The following is a 19,674-nucleotide window of genomic DNA, read 5'->3' as shown; positions in this document are numbered from 1 at the left end:
CCCTTCTGTCCTCTGCATTTTTCAGACAGCAGAAATGCTCTCCACCCATGGCTTAGGGTGGAATTGTTAGAGCAGAAATGCATGAGAAAAGAACACTGACCCTGCTCTTTGGGGGATCTTAAGCCCCTGAAACTCAAAGGGAATCACTTGAGAGAAAGCTTCTGAGCCAGTTTGGCATGAACAGTAGCAAGGCAGGCCTTGGTGGACTTGAGCATCTGCCTTGGGCAGACCATAAAACCTATATCACTTGATGGTGCCCCATACCAGTGATGCACCATACCCTGCTACCTTTGGAGGCAGCAGAGCCCCTCTGGACCCAGAGAAGAAGGCAGGAACTCTGATGGACAGCACAGGTAAGTGTGAATTTCACCCTTTAGGATACACCTGCTAACCATATCCCCCTGCCCCACTGGCCCTGGCTATCATGAGGGGGAGCAACATGGAAGAACAGAACTCCCCCATCAGTTTGGTAAACCAAAAGTAGATGGAACATTCACCATTCTTAGTTGTGAAAAGAATGAATGATTCAGCAGCAAGCTGGGAGTGATGTTCTAATAGTGCCTTCCACCTGATATGGAAGGGACTTAAGACAGATCCGTTCACCTCCTCTAAGACAAACGAAACTTCTATGGGTTTCACCAAGATCCATAAACCAGGGGCAACTGCCTCTCTTAGAACTTTACACTGCAACAAAGAGACAGCTGGACCCATTTTTATTTTCAGCCCCATCTCTCCCCACCCCTCCCCCAAAGAAGGTGAAACTGAAGGACTTTTTACTTGATATGCCCCAGGCTGGCAGGAGGAGAGGGAAATATACTAAGAGGTACTCTGGTCATGATGTCATGAAGATCTGACCACCACAAACATGCACATGCCAAACAGCAAATTCTCAAAATACTGGCAAAGTAGAAAGAAACGGTAGACTGGATGCAAGGGCAGAAAACAGTTTCGTTTTCCCAGGCATGAAAGAAGATGTTGATAAACCTAAGGAAGCAAAGTGCAGAAATAACACAACTAACAGAGTTAGGCTTATGAAGACGAGACCAGTTCAAAAGCATGCATGGAGCCTGTACCCTGTTCTCAAGATGCTGAATGGCTGTTCAGATCACTGTCTCGCAGTGTGAGAAAAACATACATCTCTGTGTTTGCACAACTCAGAGCTCAAAAAGGCAGAGGCGTGGTTGCAGACTGACTTGATGCCGGCTGGTTTCCCACTGCAAAGCTTCTGTGTTTCCTCCTAGGAGATGCTCTGAGACCATGTAAATGTTCTGTTTGTTATATATTTACTTACTGACTTTAACATCCATTTAAGATTCTTGCCTGAAACAATTGTTACTATGGTGACTACAGAGTGTTGATTTTCTAATTCCTTGGTGGCTTCTGGATTTACTAATCGAGATTCTACTGTTAGCAAAGTGTTTCCTTTCTCCCTTTTGTTTATTTTATCCATGTATTTACTTAAATCTATATGAATTTGTGGGTTACGTTAGTCTTTAGACAATAATCCACAGCTAACATTTATTTTAGTGCCATGTTGTCCTAGATTTGGCTGTGGGTGTTAAAATGACTTCTGAATCATTTTGATATAACCCCATCTCTTGAGAACTTTCCCTTCTTCCAAGGACAGGGCACTTCAGGCTCAAACTGCCTTTCCCCACCCTCCTTTGAGAGTCAGGCATGCCCCCCCCCCAGAAGCCCTGGCTCCTTTTGTTAGGAGATGGGTAGGTGCCAAGAGGTGAAAGGTGTGCTCACGGTTATGGGAATGCTCCATGACTTTTTACATTGCTGTAGCAGAATATGGGTTCACAGGCTGTTCTTCACAGCATGCGGTGGAAAGTTCACATCATGGGAGGTCAGAGAGCAGAGGAAGGAAAGGTCAGCACTCTGTTGCCTTTCTCCTTTTATTCCATCCAGGCTCTTGGGTCATGAAATGTTAGGGTCCAAATTCAGGACATACCCCACCCCCAACTGATCAACTGATCTTTTCCGGAAATACTCCCGCAGACTCATAGGGAACTCATCAGTGGTTCTTCTTACACCAGGCTATGAAATGTGTTATGAATGCTCTTCATGAATATTTGTATTTTTAGTGTTGGGGGTGCAAGCCAGTCCTAGTGCACGCCAATCAAGTGTTCTCTTACCACGTGATAACCACAACTCTCCAGTTATTCCTAAGAGAAAAGTCATGCTCACTTTAAAACATTTTTTCTATATTTCCTATTTTCTTATGATTTGGGTTTACTCTGTTATCCACATCTTAATAATGTCATTTCCCAAATATCTGGTGATGCTTATTAGGGAAAAAATCTTAGAGACTGGAGAGATGACTCAACTGGTTACGAGCACTGACTGCTCTTCCAGAGGACCTGGGATCGATCCCCAGCACCCACTTGGCAGTTAACAACTATCTGTAACTCCAAGATCTGACACATTCACACAGACATACATGCACGCAAAATACCAATGCACATAAAATAAAATAGATAAATTATTAAAAAAAAACCGTAAAAAGCCTACAAAAGGAAGGAAAGTAAGTAAATGGGTAAAGCGCTTGACCTGCAAGGGCAAGGACCTGAGTTTGATCCCCAGAATCAACACAGAAAAAGAAGAAAGGTCATATGAAATTCCAGAACCAAACAGAAAAAAATAAATAAAAAACTCTACAGGAAATCCAGGCTCCAAACAAGCACATAACCAGTCACAGAATGAATGGTTTTGAACAACTAATGGATTCTGGGGCAAGAAATCCTCTTCAAACTGATTCTCTGAAACATTTACCATCAGGCATGAGGGTTATCAACATAGATTTAATTTCCTACAGACATAATCATATTACTTAACTATGCAATGAAAGACATTTGTATCAACATAATATTTTATGTAATATGTGTTCATATTCAATTTCTATTTTAAGCCTATTAACAAAATGTAAATGTTATAAACCTTGCAATGTCTGTACATCAGGAGCCAAGATGAAACAGGAAAATGAAGGGAAAAAAAGTACAAATACTAATTTCCAAATTTCCACATTTGAAAATATTGTACCAAGAGATTTTTGCCTACAGATCACAGAATAAGAAATATGTATTTAAAGGCCTAGTTAATATGAGAGATTCATGATGGAGAACTACAAATGGCAGACTGGCCAGCTCAGTCTGGGGACAGGATGTCAAGTAAGACTATAGGTTGACAGAGGTTTCTGTCCCACCCAATCCTGCAGTCGTTCAGTCCCAGAGAAATACACAGAGGCCTACATTAATTATAAACTGATTGGCCTAGTAGCTCAGGCTTCTTATTAATTTTTACATCTTACATTAACCCATTATTCTTGTCTGTGTCAGCCACGTGGCTTGGTACCTTTTTTGGTGAGGCAGTCACATCTTGCTTGCTCTGTGTCTGGGTGACAACTGCAGACTGAAACTTCCCAGATTCTCATTGCCCTGCCACTACTTCCTGCCTAGTCACCCCTCCTATACTTCCTGCCTGGCTACTAGGCAATCAACGTTTATTTAAAATACAAATGACAGGGTACAGACCATTGTCCCACAGCAACTATTCTGCAACTTCAAAATCCAGCATCTGCAAAGATGGGTGTAGGTGAGAAATTGCTAAGCTGGGGTTTAGCAATGCTGTTTACTCAAGTTGTGGAAGTAGCAGCCACAACCAGTCACAAGAGAAATGGTTACGACGTGGTTGTTCTGGAGAATGAAGAAGAAAAAGGAGGATCCAGCCTTTCTATACTACTTAGCTTTTGCATATTTGTGTTCTAATTTCATAATGATTTTTTAATGTGTTGAAATATTAGAGCAGCCACTGAAGAATAGAATAGGATCTATAACTTCCAAAACCCAATACAGAAAAAAATGAACCAAAGAAATGCAATCAATGCAACAGTATGCGGGAGGATGAGAAAGAGGCAGACTAAAACAAGGGAGTGTGGGAAGTAAGAGAAAACATATGCTATAATGGCATATATATATATATATATTCATTCCTGACTGGGAAGTCAGCTAATATACTGAGGACAAGAAACAAATTAAGAAACATTTACAGAGGTTTGGTAAGGGGTTTAGATATACTGTGTGTGTTCATGGTAACAGGAATAAAATTAAACTGTGAATTTAGAGAGGACTTTGGAATAAAGAGATGTGGGAAGAAAGAGGGGTGAATATTCTAGGATGTCAGGGTGTGCTGAGCCAAAACCATAGCAGACCATAGCCTGCTACCATAAGGAGTCTAGCTGTGATCATTCCATTAGAGGATCCTGCAGGCTTAACTGTCCCCTTAAAATTATCATGTTAATGTTTTAAGACCTGGCAATTCAGAATGTGCCTCTGTTTGCAGATAATGTCTTTGAAGGGGAAAATTAAAACGGGGTCATTAGGGTTGACCCCCCACCATGAGCATGACTGGTCTCCTAAGAATACAAAATCTGGACAGAGGTGTTTATTGAAAGAAGACATGTTAGAGAACTTTCTATCGTTGTGACGGAATACCTGAGACATTCACCTTAGAAGATGAAGTGTTTGCTGACAGTTTCACGATCACTTGGCAACTTTGCTGCAGAACTGTAGTGAGGGAGGTAGAAATCATGGAGGGGAGCCTGCATCAGAGCTGCTCATCTCTATATGCTCCATAGGGAAGCAGAGAGGGAGAGGGAGAGCAGCCAGGATAACAGTATCTCCTTCATGGGCATGCCACTAATGACCAAACTTCTGATCACTAGGCAATACTTTCCTGAGGCTTCACCTTCTCCTAATACCACTGCAGTTAGTCAACCAAAGTTTCAGCCTATGGGCCTTTGGGAAATACAAAAAGCCTAACCTATGATTGGGCCATGCAAGGAACTTACATACACCTGCAAGTCAATAAGAGCAGCCTCAGTGGAAGCCAAGGCCACAAACACCCTGATCTTGGGCTTCTAATCCAACAACTTCATCTTGGACTTAAGCCTTGTGCTGTGTAAGCCTGCCATCTCTTACAGCAGCCCCAGCAGACTAATACAGAAGTTCTTGGTAAAGGAAGTTTGTGGTCTCATCAGATCTATCCTGGCAATGTGTGGTCTCACCAGATCTATCCTGGCAATGTGCAGTCTCACCAGATCTATCCTGGCAGTGTGTGACCTCACCAGATCTTCTCCAGAAGTGTTTGCTCTCACCAGATCTCCCCGGGAGTGGGTGCTCTCAGCAGATCTTTCTTGGCATGGCTGGAGCAATGGAACCTTTAAGCCATGGACAGTGAGAGTAGGCAGTGGATTTGGGATAAATAGAAGCTTAGGAAACTCTTGACCTCTATGGTCCTATTTTACCTTTTACTGGCACAGCCATAACTTGGGTAGAAGTAGTGATTAAATGTCTGTTGTTTTATTATCTAACTGTGGCCACTGATCAGTGCAAGGGAAGCACACATGAGCAGGGTGGATTCTTCTGATGCCTTGGGAATTGTCTTCCTAGCAGTCAGACAGCTCGCTGCCTTGTTTGCTTTCCTCTTCCCTTGCTGCTGCTGAAAGAGATTGCTCCTGTTTAAGGAAATTGGGATATATAGAAAGAGTCAACAAAGGATATTGATAATCTCCAGCTGAATGACAGACTCCAAGGATGGGCAAATAGAGCAAGAGAACAGACTGGGGATAGGATTCAATCCTGTACACTTTGCTATTTGTCTGTTTTCAACAAAGGTGTCAAGTCAGTGCTATGCAGAAAGAGAAGACATTTTAACAAATGATGCGGAAACTATTCAATATCTACAGCAAAAATCTAAAAGAATCTCTACCTCACGAAGCATAGCTGCATATACTATGCAGCTAGTACTTGGAAAGCTAAAGCAGGAAGTTCATGACTTCAAGGTCAGCCTGAGCTACAAAACAAGACTGAAAAAAAAGAAAGAACCCCTACCTCTATCTTAACAAACCCATAAAACAACTTAAAATTAGCTGTGGACCAAAAAAAAAGGCACCAAGCCACGCTTTTTGAATTTATATTTTTTAGAATTTTATACATAAGTACTATGTTTACATCATTTCTACCCTTTCTCTCCCCACTCCAGCTCCTCCTCTGCCCTTCACTCCTTCTCAAATTCAAGACCTCTTCCTCATTATTATTATATACATATGCACATATGTGTGTATACTTCCTGTCTGGCCAATCATCATTTATTTAAAACATGATTGACAGAATACAGACAATTCTCCCACCATTCTGTAACAGGAGAGGCTGCTTGTTGGGGTTTCTGTCCTGCCCAGATCACGGAAGAAGCAAGATGTGACCTGCCCCACTGATAAAGGTACTGAGCCATGTGGCTAACATAGATAAGAATAATGGGTTAATATAAGTTATAAGAGCTAATACAAAACCTGAGCTAATGGGCCAATCAGTTTATCATTAATATAGACTTCTGTGTAATTTCTTTGGGACCAAACCATTGTGGGAACCGGGCAGGACAGAAACCCCAACTAGCAGGCCCACATGCTAATACTTTATTTTAATATACTATTTGTCTTAATTCTCTGAGAATTTCATACAATGTATTTGATCATATTCATCCCCATTATTCCTCCCAGCTCCTCCCAGAATCACTTCCCACTCCCTAACTCCCCCAACTTTGTGTCCTCTTTTTTGTTGTTGTTTTGCTTTTTAGTAACCCACTGAGATCAATTCATGATTCGCATATACTCAATACTGTTGGGCCATACATTGATGGGTGATAGACCTAACAGGAGCCATACTTTTAAAGGAAACTGGTTCTTCTCCTAAAAGCTGTCAACTGTCAGAAGCCACCTAGACAGGAGGAAGGGCTCATAAGCTCTTGCCCCCTCTATGCTGGAATGTTGACTGCTTACATCTTGTGCGAGTCTTATCATAACTTCTATGAGTTTATAAGTAAGACAATTACTGTTTCTCTCCAATCCTTACTGCCTCTTATAATCTTTCCATACTCTCTTCCACAGCAGTCCCCAAGCCTTTAGGGATTGGGTTTGATACACATGTCCCATTTGTGACTGAGCACTCCACTTATTCTCTGTGCCTTGGTCAGTTGTTGGTTGCTCTTTAACAAACACCCACTGCACAAGGAAGCTTTTTTATGAAGTCTGAAAGCTGCACCAATCTATAGGATATGAATATAGAGGGCAGTTTGATACTTTGTTTAGCAAAATAATTGTAGGCTCATCCCTGGAGTCTATGAGCTCCCAACCATAAGTTCTTAGCAGACATAATTGTGCCAGTCATCATAGCAGGCTTTCAATCCACTCAGAAAGCAGCTGGTTGTCCCCATAGCCTTCATGCCACTATTGCACCTGTCAGTGTATTTGCCACCCCAGCCATCAGTGTAGCTCACAGCATTCACAGCTGTATAAGACTGCTAAAGTCTCTTCTCCCCCAACAGCCTACATAGCACTTCTCAGTACTATGAAAGCTAGACTGTAAGAAAGATACTTCTTAGCTGGTATCAACTTGATCTCTTCATGTTCTGTGACTAAAGTGTCTTTCCACTTTGTTTTTTGAAACGGGGTCTCTCTTGAAACTCCACTTAGTTGATATGTTTACCTAAGTTATTCTAATAGCAATAAAAACTCAGGAGTCAAATATTGGGGTGGGGGAACTGGTAGATCCAAAGAACAGGTGGAGAAACGATTAGTTGACCGATCCTTACTCTCCACACTTCCTAGATCAAAAAGACCACAAACCTCTCTAAGGCCCTACCTATCTCTTCCTGAGCCCCCTCTCTGGGTCCTCCAAAAATGTCTCTGACTAATTCCAGTCATCCAATCACTGACTCCACCCTCTGATTCAAAGTAAACTTTATTAGCAGTCTCAGATTTCACAACACTCAGCTTCAGCTAGATTAGCTGTCTAGGGAACCCCCAGAATCTGCCTGTCTCCACCCACACTACAGCTGGTATAACAGACATGTCCTGTCATGCCTAATTTTTACATAGGTGCTGAAAATCAGAACTCAGCCATTGAGCCATCTCCCCAACTTCCTCATTTGGATGGGCTATAAATACATACCTAAAACAAAAACTATTCCCAGAAAGCACAAGAAATTTTTTTAAGCTGGAAAAACAAGCGGTTTCATTCACTATTGTTTAAAAGTGAAAATGAGCACAGATTTTTTTTTCTGAAGGTCAATGTTGTTAGAATTTATTCTTTTACGTGTAATAATGTCTGGTCCAGAGATAGCAATCATAGCAGTAACCTAAAGAAAAACTCGCCCATGTCCATAGGGGTGGACATACAAAGGCATTCATTGTAGACTTGCTCCGAAGACTGAAAACTTGGGACCTGTCTAAATGCTGGCTGGGAAATGGCGTGGTTAGTGCTGAGGGCTCCACATTGTTTGTGAAACAGATGCAGTTTTCCAGACCACAGGGTAGATGTGTACTCACTAACATGAAGAGCCAAATGGGAGGAGATCACAGAACAGTGTAGATTACCCTGCTCATATGATTAGACACTTAGGATGTAAAAGGAGACAAGGTACATCTCTGGAGGGACTCACAAAGAAGCTTAGCAGTGTGTCTCCGAGTCCAAGAGCTGGACATGCTTCTTATTGCTTTTTACTTGATTTCTGTGCTGCTTGAATTGTTGGTCGCAGGATGAATTCACTTGTTACCTCTGTAATCAAGGGAAAGTCAAAATGTGTAAAAGACCATGCCCACAGTCTGAGACAGGCACCCAAAAACTGGGAACTGAAGCTTAGAAAATAAGTTATGCTAAAAATAAAATCCCCCAAAACCTCTGGGATCAGAACCTCTGAGGGTGTTTTCCAACTACATGTATTTGTAAAATATCCCGTGTGTGTGTGTGTGATATGTAGCCATGGCTGAGAATCAGCAATTCTCCCTTTGAGGTCACACTGACAGCAAATAGTAGATCAGTAGATATGGAATTCAGATCCATGTTGCCACTTCAGGCATAGAAGAGAAGAGGAAATAGATTCATATTTGACTTTTATATGTGACTCCTCAGTTGCTATAATAAAGTATTTGGTCATTTATGACGTACAAGAGTTTACTTAGTGCAGTTCCAGAGACTTGGAAGGTGTAGGGCACTGCACTAGCAGCTGCTCAACAACTGGCCAGGGCCTTGCACTACATCACAGTGTTGAAGTGAGATCACATGGTGAGACCATATTAGTTACTTTGCTATTGCTTTGTTAAGACACTATAACCAAGGCATATAGAAGGAGTTTATTTGGGCTTGCTGCTCCAGAGGGTTAGTGTATGTGATGGTGAGCAGAGGTGACAAGCAGCAGGTAAGGTGGTTGGAGCAGCCATTGGGAACACACATGTTAAACAGCAAGCACAAAGCAAGTAAGTGAACTAGAAATAGCACTGTTATGGGGGTAATGGCAGTTGTTGAGGGAATTGCCAAATTCATTCTCTGGCATAAATAAGGAATTAAAGGACCACGAAAGACTGAGACAAAGCCTCAGAGAAAAGAAAAGTAACAACTTTAGACATTCAGGACGTGAGAAGCCTAAGACTTAAAATCTGTTAAGAGGCACTAGCTTGGGTATTTTATAGGGCCCCTAGTTCCTTCCCTTTCCTCTACTGATCCTGTCTAGACACCCATCCCTGTGCCTTCCTGCCATTTCTCCTCATGGAGTCTTGTGGGAACATGAAGTCACCATCTCAGCGAGCCTGCCTTGGCTTTCCCTACCTATGTTCCTCTAAGAGATGTAAGCACAAGTCTAAATTCTCAAAGCCTGACTCTAGAGCACACTTCTTGCACTAAGGCCATACCTCTATGCTTCCCAAACAGAGCTGTCGATTGCAAACCAAGAGTTCAGATGCCACAAAGACAGAGTGAGACAGCTGTGGTCTTTCTTTTGTATAAAACCACTTGATGCCATCAGGAGGGCTCAATCTCATGAGCCCAGGAGATACTAATAGCTTCTCTAAATCCCCTCCTCCAAACACATTAGCAGATTTAGGATTTCAGTTTCAAACACAAAACATTTGAGCTGTACATTCAAACCATACCAATATAGACTTAAATAAATGGATTACGTTTAAACACATACATACCTACTATGTATTGAAAGTTTTTCAAATACTGATGAAGAACACATCAAATATAAAATAATCCATGCACGGAGCTTCTTCCTGCTTGGGGAGTGCCCATCTTTGTGTTCCTGCCTTCTACAGAGACTGCTCCGAGGATGCTAATGCAGATATTTAACATATGGATTAATCAGAGAGCAAAAGCATTTGGCCAATCAGCATAGATTCTGAAATTAGCATAAGAGCAAAGCTGAGGCTGTGGCATTTGAGTCGCTGGGTCCTGAAAAGGAAAAGTTACTAGCCAGGATGGCCATAGAGTGACCCTCGGGATGCTCAAAGTAACAGCTGTTTAGCAGCTGATATGGAAATTATTCAGAAGCTTAAGGACTGGTGCACTGGTCCCACTGCTTACCTGTGTCTAGAGAAAAGTCTGAGTGCTTTTAAAGGCTGCTCTAACAAAGTCAAGCAACAATCTCATGTTTCCATCATAGACTGCTTCTTAAGTGTTGTGAGGAAAAGGAGACCCACAAGTCACCTGTGATGCACACCAAGCAGCCCCCCACCAACTGCTGTGCGCCCAGCAGCCTCCAGCCGCATGCATCTGCACGAGGGTCCACACCAACTGCTGTGTGCCCAGCAGCCCCCAGCCGCATGCATCTGCACGAGGGTCCACACCAACTGCTGTGTGCCCAGCAGCCCCCAGTCACTTTGCTGGTTCTTGGCATATTCCCACCCTAAGTGCAGCTCCAGTTGTTTCCCAGCAAATCCCCAAGGCGATAATTGCCACCTGTGGTTTCCTGTGAACATGATGCTTTACACATGTGATTAATCAGAGAAGCAGAGGATTGTGGACTGTTTTGAGGAGTGTGTGTGTGTGTGTGTGTGTGTGTGTGTGTGTGTGTGTGTGTGATGTGTAGGATTTAAATTATAGGCAGTGTTTGCTTACAAAATCGCAGTAGCAAAATGGCAAGGAAAACAAAACTATGAAATCCCACAAACTGCAAGCTCACACACTATAAACAGCTCTAGTCTACCTGACAGTTCACTAATTCTGATACCCAACAGCATCTCCAAGAGGCCTTGAACCACAGGTGCTGGTATTTCTTGCAAACCAAGCTGCAGCTATTTCTATAATTGTTAGGAAGGAATGTTCATCTTTTGCTTTCTAGTGAAACTTCATGTCTGGTCCTAGCTTCTTCCTTGCCTACCTATGAGGATCATAGACTAACCTATGCTACCACCCCCTGATCTATGAAGCACGGTGTTTTTAAGCCACGAGAGACAATCTGAAACATTTGCTAAGCACATTCGTCAGAACTGGTTGGGTGAAAAGTGACAGAAATTCTCCAAAGTGACTTAAACAAAACAAGGGGACTTGCTAACTCAACAAAACAAGTCTAAAAGACTGGGTGGTGGTGCATGTCTTTAATCCCAGCACTTGGGCAGCAGAGGCAAGTGAATCTCTGTGAGTTCAAGTCCAGCCTGGTCTATGGAGTAAGTTCCAGGACAGCCAGGACTGTTATCTAGAGAAACCTTTCCTTGGGAAACCAAAACAAAACAAAAATACCAGTGTCTGAGTCTCAGATAGATGGATCAAGGGGCTCAAGTGACTATATGCCTCTTCTGTCCTCTATTTGGTCTCATTCTCAGGCAGACTCTCCTAATGGCAAGCCAGGAGGATACCCAACAGCTTAAACATCAAGTTTACCATCTTAACAACCACAATGCACTGTGTGAAATCCCACTTCGGGTAACACCCCTAGCCCATTCTCATGGAGACCTACTCAGACTCCAGGCATATGCTTGTAAACATCCACATACACAGCTGGACCTCTGACCCCCAAGCTAAACAAGGCAGACTGGCTCTGCCTAACTTCCTGTAAAATAGAAGCTTGGGGATTCCAACAGTGGGATCTGAATTCTAGATTTGATCATCAATCTCCCATATGAACCAATGTGCCAAGTGGACTAAAGAAAAAGAGGGCTGCTGGTTAGCCCTACACATGGTTATGTCAATCCTGGACCAGTGGTGGACAGTGGGGAGTCCCACAGCCTCAAACTCAAGAGTATCTTGCCAAGATAATCTTTGGCCATTTTCTGTTTCTGAAGGTCAGGTGTGGTAATACATGCCTGTAATCTTACCACTGGAAAGCTGAAGCAAGGGTTTCTGGCCCAACCTGGACTACACAATAAGATCGAGGCCATCCTGTGCTACACAGTGAGCTACTGTGTCAGTAATCAAAAGGGGGTATAGGGGGTGAACACTGTGTAGCTATTTTCTTGGACTCCAAACATTCCCTCCCAGTGGATGGAAAGAAGCTCATGAGACTCAGGAAGTTCATAAAATAATTAGACTCTAGAAACTGAGAAAACTACCAGACTCATAAGATCTACCACCCCCTGAGGTTATATAAGCAGTAAACATTTGCTGGGGAAGGGACTATACAGTGGAGCTGCCTACAGGTTGGACAGGGAGACCCAGAGATGCAGCTTTCAACAGTCCTCTTCCATGCTGATGCAGGCTTTCTGGTGATGCAGCTGTCCTAGAGCCACCCAATGAACTCAGTTTGCCATACCAGAATCATTTCTTTGATGTCTTACCTGCAGTAAACAGCTGCTTGTCCACATCTGCCCCAGGAAAAAAGGGTGGCGTGCGCTCAGGGAGAGGATGAATTAGAACAAAAATAACACATGTGAAAATGTAAAATGAAACTCACCCATAGTATCAATTACCCACCCATTAGCATGGCTTGTAGGATCTCCCTTGCGGCCTGTCTATTGGCCTGTCTCATAATGTACTCTGGTTCCATTTATCTTCTTGCTCTTTATTCTCCAGCCATAATGTTCTTTTATTTTGCGCAAGGGCTCACAATGTTTCCCATATCAAGGATTTTATGTACACTTGTTTTATTTCCAAGAATGTTCTTCCACAAAGTCTGCATACATCATGGTCTCCTGGCCAAATGGAGGGTTGCCTGCGTAATGCCCTTCAGTGAGCTAAGCCATATTGCTGAGGGGTGAGGGTAGGAACATCTTGCCAGTGGCATTCCTTGGGCAGACAGATGCATTCCTCCCGGGGTGTAAACAAAACTCTATGGGGACAGGGGTTACTCAGGAAAATAGTGTTGGAAAGTCTATTACATGCAGGCTACAGTTGCCCTCCAGACTTGACAGTCAGACTGTACTGCTAAAGATATAAGATATTTGAGTTATAAGACATGGAGAAATCAAGCTGGTGCCCATCTAGAAGCTTCATCCTTGCTCATACTTGCAGCTTTCACAGTATTAGAAGCTTGTATGCACACTTTCTCTGCATTCTACAATAAAACTGGCCTGACAAGGTATGCCCACCAGTGCAATGGTGGCACAAATGTTATGGAAGTAACTGAATTGTTTCTGGTTCAATTTAAAACCTGCTCCATAAGATGGAATTCGTGCCTACTACTATTGACTGGTTAGGTTTCCCCCATGGGGGACACAGTAACAAACTTACCCCTAAGTTCTTCTTTCCATATCCACAGATTAGTGCATCTATGAACCCTCATCAGAGAAGCTTCCTTTTTGCAATAGATGGCAGTTAATACAGAGATCTACAATTGGTCAATGTGTAACACTCAACTCTAAATGTGACATTTTTATCATGCCTCCTCCCTCCAAGGCTCAGTCAGATACTGTCATGGAAGATGGGGCAGAAAAAAATATGAATGAAAAAAAAAGAAAAAAAAAGGAAAGAACATGGCTGGTCCCAGGTTTTGGCACCAGATGTATGAAAAAAGAAATAAAAAAGGGATAGATATGACTGCTCCTAAATATTGTGGAAAAGAAGGTTTATTACAGATAAGAGGGAGAGCATAGACAGAGGCAGAAACATCTGGCAGAGTCCAGAGTGGACATGACCGTGAACCATGTGGGGAAAGTGAGGTGAGGGTGGGGGGAGGGGAACCAGGTGCATCAGCCAGGAGGTCCAAAGAGAATGGTTGGATTATACTGTAAAGGGTTTCTGGGGGGAAGGGCAACCCAGACCCTGAGATGGAGAAGTTTAGGATAGGGAGTGGGGTATGCAAGCCAAAAGGGTCTTGAAACAGGTAGGGAATGAAGGATACAGGGAGAACACCGGAGGCCAGTGTCTGCTTTGATATGTTAAATAGACACCTCAGTCATTTGCCCCAGGGTTTGATTCCTAAGAATCTTAAGAGCCAGAAATAGTGGGTGTCTACGGTAAAATATTTGCTAGCTGAGGAGCTATTGGCACCTGAGGGTTCCTGGGGGAAGAAGAGCTCCTGAGAAGCTGTCATTCTCCAGTAGATGGACCTACACATTTGCACAGAAGGCAGCACTCAGTAGTATCTTTTTATTAAGTAGAGCAGAGGCTGGAGAGTTGCCTCAGCAGTAAAGAACACTTATTTCTCTTTCAAAGGACCCAGGTTCAGTTTCCAGAACCCACGTGGCAGCTCAAAACTCTCCATAATTCCAGTTACAGGGAATCTGACCTCCTCAGGTACCAGACACACTGTGTTTCACATACATACATTCAGACAAAACACGCATATACATAAAATTTTAAAAATCTAAAAATTAAAAGAAAGAGCACATGAAACTGGGAGAGAAGAGGAGCGGTTGGGCAGAATTGGAAGGAGAAGTGGGGTGGATTTGATAGAAACCCATTACATATATGTATGGAATTCTCAAACAACGAGTTTTCTAACTAAAGAAAAAACTGGGCATAATGGCACATGCTTGCAATATCAGCAGTAAAAAGGCAGAAACAGAAAGATACCTGGGGGCTCCTGTCTAGTCAGGCTAGCCTCATCAGTGAGCTCTGGGCCCCCAAAACCAAGATGGCCATCTCTTAAGGAATAGCATCTAAGGTTGACCTCCAGGCTCCATACACGCAAACACATATGCACACATATACACGGGGAGGCACAGCTGAGACACCTGCACAGGCTGTTGCTCTGTAATATGGCATCTCTATATATACCTCAATCACATTCATTCTAATAAATACTAATTCTGACTTTCTCCATTTTAGAATTAATTGTTAATACTTTGAGTAAAAGACTCAAGTTATGTTATCTATCTGTCCTAATAATGTCTAGCATGGTGCCTCACAAAAAACATATGCATTAAATTTTGTTAAATTTATTTTATTCATGTGCATGAATGCTTTGTCTGTATGTATGCCTGTGTACCACATGCATGCTTAGTGTACAAGAAGGTCAGAAGAGGGAGACAGATCCCCTGGAATGGAATTAAAGGTGGCTATAAGACACTGGGTGTGATGTGGGAGGGTCTTCTGTTTGAGTTGATTTCATTGGTTAATAAAGAAACTACCTGGCCCATTTGATTGGCCAGCCCTTAGGTGGGCAGAGTAGACAGAACAGAATGCTGGGAAGGGAAGTTAATAAATCACCATGCCTCTACTCTCTGAGACAGACACAATGAAGCTCCAGCACAAGATGGACGTATGCTAGAATCTTCCCGGTAAGGCACCACTTCATGGTGCTACACAGATTATTAGATATGGGTTAATCAAGATGTGAGTAAGAGGCTTGAACTAATGGGCCAGGCAGTGTTTAAATGAATACAGTTTGTGTGTTGTTATTTCGGGGCATAAACTAGCCAGGCGGCTGAGAGCCGGGCGGCGGGAAGCAGCCCGCTGTTCCCACTACACTGGGTGGTATTTGGAATTGAACTTGGGTCTTCTGGAAGAGAAACCAGTGCTCTTGACCATAGAGCCATTGTTCCAGCTCACATAAAAAAAATGAGAACTACATGAATATGTCAAGAAATAGCTGAGGGCCCAGAGTATGACACAGTGGTAGAAAAGTTCACTGACACCACACAAAATTTCAATCCTCTGGTTGTCTCTGCCTGTCTCTGTCTGTGGTGAGTGGTTAATAAATGGTTGAACAGTCCTTAGTATTGTATTGCTCAACAGTCTAAGAACTGGGGTATTTTACATTATTCTCACAATTACTGTTATTAGCCAGTAAGAAGGCAATTTTTAATTTGTAAAATGAACAATTAATTACTTTTGATTAAAAATAATGCTTGAAAATACATTTCTGAGATAGACACACAAATACACATGTTGTATTTGTCTAAGTCTGGCTATTTCTCTTATGAGGGCATAAAAGAAATGAAAGTTAGCCAGTATTACTGGGATGCTTTCCAGCTTGGAATGTGGGGTTAGTTTTTACTTGGCACATGTATAAACAGCACTTCTTGCAGCTATTTAATGCATATTTAATGATCACTTTTACAGTAATCCTACATTAAGTCATATTAACCAAACTAAGTTCCAGTTCTTCAGATGGCTGGCCAAAGGGCTACTGGGTCAGCACCATGGACAGGGGAGCAGTGCTGGAAACAGCTAGGAGGGCTTATAAAATGACAGCCCATGGTGAGATGGTCTACCAAAGAAGCAGTTGGGTTAACTGCTCTTTTGGGGATCACAGAGAAAGAAGTCTCCGATCTACTCAGAGGACCGAGGTCTTAGGGAAATAACTACTCACCAGTGCCTCCAACTTGCATTTATTGACCTGTGTGTGGATGCACTTCTCTGTTGACAAATGTGTTCTTCTGCTCTCAAGACACAAACACTTGTGCTGAAGTCAGAATAATGGTTAATTAGCAAACATGGGACACTGGTTGTCCTTTAAAAGCCTCTATTCAAAAGACCTGTTGATGTGCCTGGGGCGGGCTTATGATGTTACTGAAGTTGTTTCAAATCAGAGCCCTTGACTTTCAGCAATGCACTCTGATGCTTGCACAGAATACACAGAATGCTCAGAATTTGCTTCAAAAACACTTCTGGATCAGGAGACCGGATGGAGGTACAGAGTTGAGAGATTAGCCATGAGCTGCTAACAGTTACAGCTGAATGGCAAGAACATGAGCTAATTCTACTTTTGTATACCTTTGAAATTTTCCACTGAGATATGGGTATGTACTTCTGAAAGACCAGAAAATAAAATAATCTCCACACCTTAGAGATAATGAAGGTGAGTCCAAATGTCTTCTACTCAAGGTAGAACTTTTACAGAAGACAAGTTGCAACTTCAAAAGGCAAGCTTGAAATGTTGCCTTACTTAAACCTAGGTGACAGAGAAACAGAATTATCATTTTTTTCCTGAAGACCTTAGGAAAGCAATTTCTTAACCAAAAACAAGTGAAAATTTTCCATGCACCTCCCTTGACAAGCTCCTGCACAAATCCCGAGGCAGAAGGGAGGCACACTTCCATGAGTTCCTGGAATCCCCGCGCTCCAGAAGTAGAAGCAGAAAGACCACACACAAGACAAGGCCAACTGGGCTACACAGCAAGATTTTCTCAAAAAAAAAAATATTTTACATCCTATTTCATGTTTCATTAAGCTATCAACCTAATAGAAACAATGGGTGTGCTTCTCAGTCGTTCAAAATGTGATTGTCCCACTGCTAACCAACTTCTTTTAATTAACCTGGCCTGGCAAGTCTTGACCCCATTTCCAGTCTAGTAGCAGAGGTTAGATCTAATAGCTACTCCTAAGAGGGAAAATGTAACCTGTTCGGTCCCTACCATGCCCTAATGTCCCCCACCGAATTCGTAAGACAGGGCTTCATGTAGCCCAGGCTGGCCTCAATCTTGCTTTAATGCTATGAACTCTTGATCCTGCTGCCTCCAACACCTCCCAAGTTCTGGGATTCCAAGCATGCACCCCCACATCCAGCTCCCTCGTGTCTTATACTCTGCTTCACTCAGCTCAAGCTAACATCTCCCTGAGTGCGGCAAGCCTTCGTGATTTTAGATGCTCAGATACACACCTGGCTTAATACCATAAATGAGCCACAAAAATGAAGGACCCTCTCCTTATCCGAGTCTGAACCTCGGTTTCCACATGCATCCATCACCTTCGGCACTTGCGACACCCTACTGAGGTCTGAGTGCCCTAAACTATAAATGGAGGCACCCCCATCCTCTTGACGGGATTTTTGTCAAGACAAGGCTTGCTCGATTCGTAATTAGTCTGTCCTTTGGATCTCATCCCGAGTAAGGCTTCTTCCAAGAAATTTACCCAGGCCTCCTACCTAGACCAAATCTCAAATGTGTTTCTTTTCTTGGAAGAAGTCACCACAACTACAGAGAACATTATTTGTGGCTTGTTGATGTTTTCCATGCCCAGCAGACTGAAAACTCAAAAATGGTAAGAGGATCCTGATTATCTTCACCCCCTTCACCATGTCTGCTAGGAAGCCAGTATACAATATATATTATTTTTTAAATGAGGTAAGACAAGCTGTGTGCTGGCTCTGATCTATCCCCTGGCAGACACTAGGTGCACCCACGGACTATCCTCTGGCCTTCCTTCAAGTTATGCCTTGTATCCCTATGATGTTTTATGCCTCTGGGATGCCAGAATTGGTCAAATTATGGGGAAAACTCTCATTAATAAGTCATTGACCTATTTTCTAATAAGCTACCGGCTCTGAGAATAAGATTTGTGTTGCCCACTAATGAATGTCAAGAGCCTAAAGTACTGTCACATATAGGCACTCCATAAATACTGGATACGTATTCATGAACTGGCAGGTTTTGGGACATCTAGCTATGGAGTTTCACATCAGTAGAGAAATCCAAGTCTGGTTTATTAGGTACCAGGTAGCCTTTTAACCATGCTTGGAGCCTTGCACAATTAAGAGATTCCCAAAAAGAAAAATGAGACTTCTCCTGACCATACATTTGAACAGAGTCTAGCACATGTCCTTCCTTAGAAGGACTGCTGGCTCTAAGGATCCCAGACAGCAAGCACTCTAGATATGTATGGTCAAACCCTGACTGTAATCCTTCCGCCAAACAAAGGAGTCCCTCCCCCTCTCACTCCCCACGCCGACACACACACACACACACACACACACACACACACACACACTCTCGCATCCCCTTTCACTAAGGAAATCACTCCACCGGGCCATCTCCAGGGCCTGCGGCAGGATGCTCACTGCCGCTTCGCGCCGTGCTTCACGGCCACTGGAGGAACGGGGTCCGACCTCAACGTGTCCCTCCGCCCCGAGCTCATCCCTCGCACCCTCACCCCTAAAGTCCCTCGGCGGCCAGTCACGGTGCCGCGCGCTCTCGCGAGACTCCTCCACGCAGCCTCCCCATCTCCTGCGAGGAAGCCTCACGCGGACCCCCGCCTCCCCACCAGGTCGCGAGCGGCGCATGCGTGGCCCCGCGCCTCCCAGCGCCCCCCGCGCTCCCCGCTGGGCGAGCTGACGAGGCTGCGTGCCAGCTCCTCGCCCCGCGAGGCCTCGCCTCGTCCTGCTGCTTCTTCTCCTCCCCACCCCCAACCCTGGCCGAGGCCTTCTGCAGCCTCGTACGGAGGAGTCCGGAGTGCCGCGGGCCCTGCTGACAGCCGCCAAGAGCCCGGTCCCGGCCTCGGACACTCCTGCCCCGGCTGGACACCTGCGGCGGCCTGGAGCCGAACCAAGAGCCCTGGGCCCGCCGCGCCTCCCGGTGCCTCGCGGACACACCCCCTCCTGCTCGCCGCCTCAGCCCACCCCGTCAGCAGTCCCTGTGTTCCCTCCCAGCCCAGCCTCCGGTTCTCTTCTCGACCTTGGCCCCTAGAGAAGGAACCTCACGGGAAGGGGCACATCTTGATAGGAGAAGAGGGCGGGTTGGCAGAC

The sequence above is a fragment of the Arvicola amphibius genome, chromosome 1 (assembly GCF_903992535.2).
Source record: "Arvicola amphibius chromosome 1, mArvAmp1.2, whole genome shotgun sequence".
In the NCBI taxonomy this organism is placed as follows: Eukaryota; Metazoa; Chordata; class Mammalia; order Rodentia; family Cricetidae; genus Arvicola; species Arvicola amphibius.
This window is presented reverse-complemented; position numbering follows the sequence as displayed.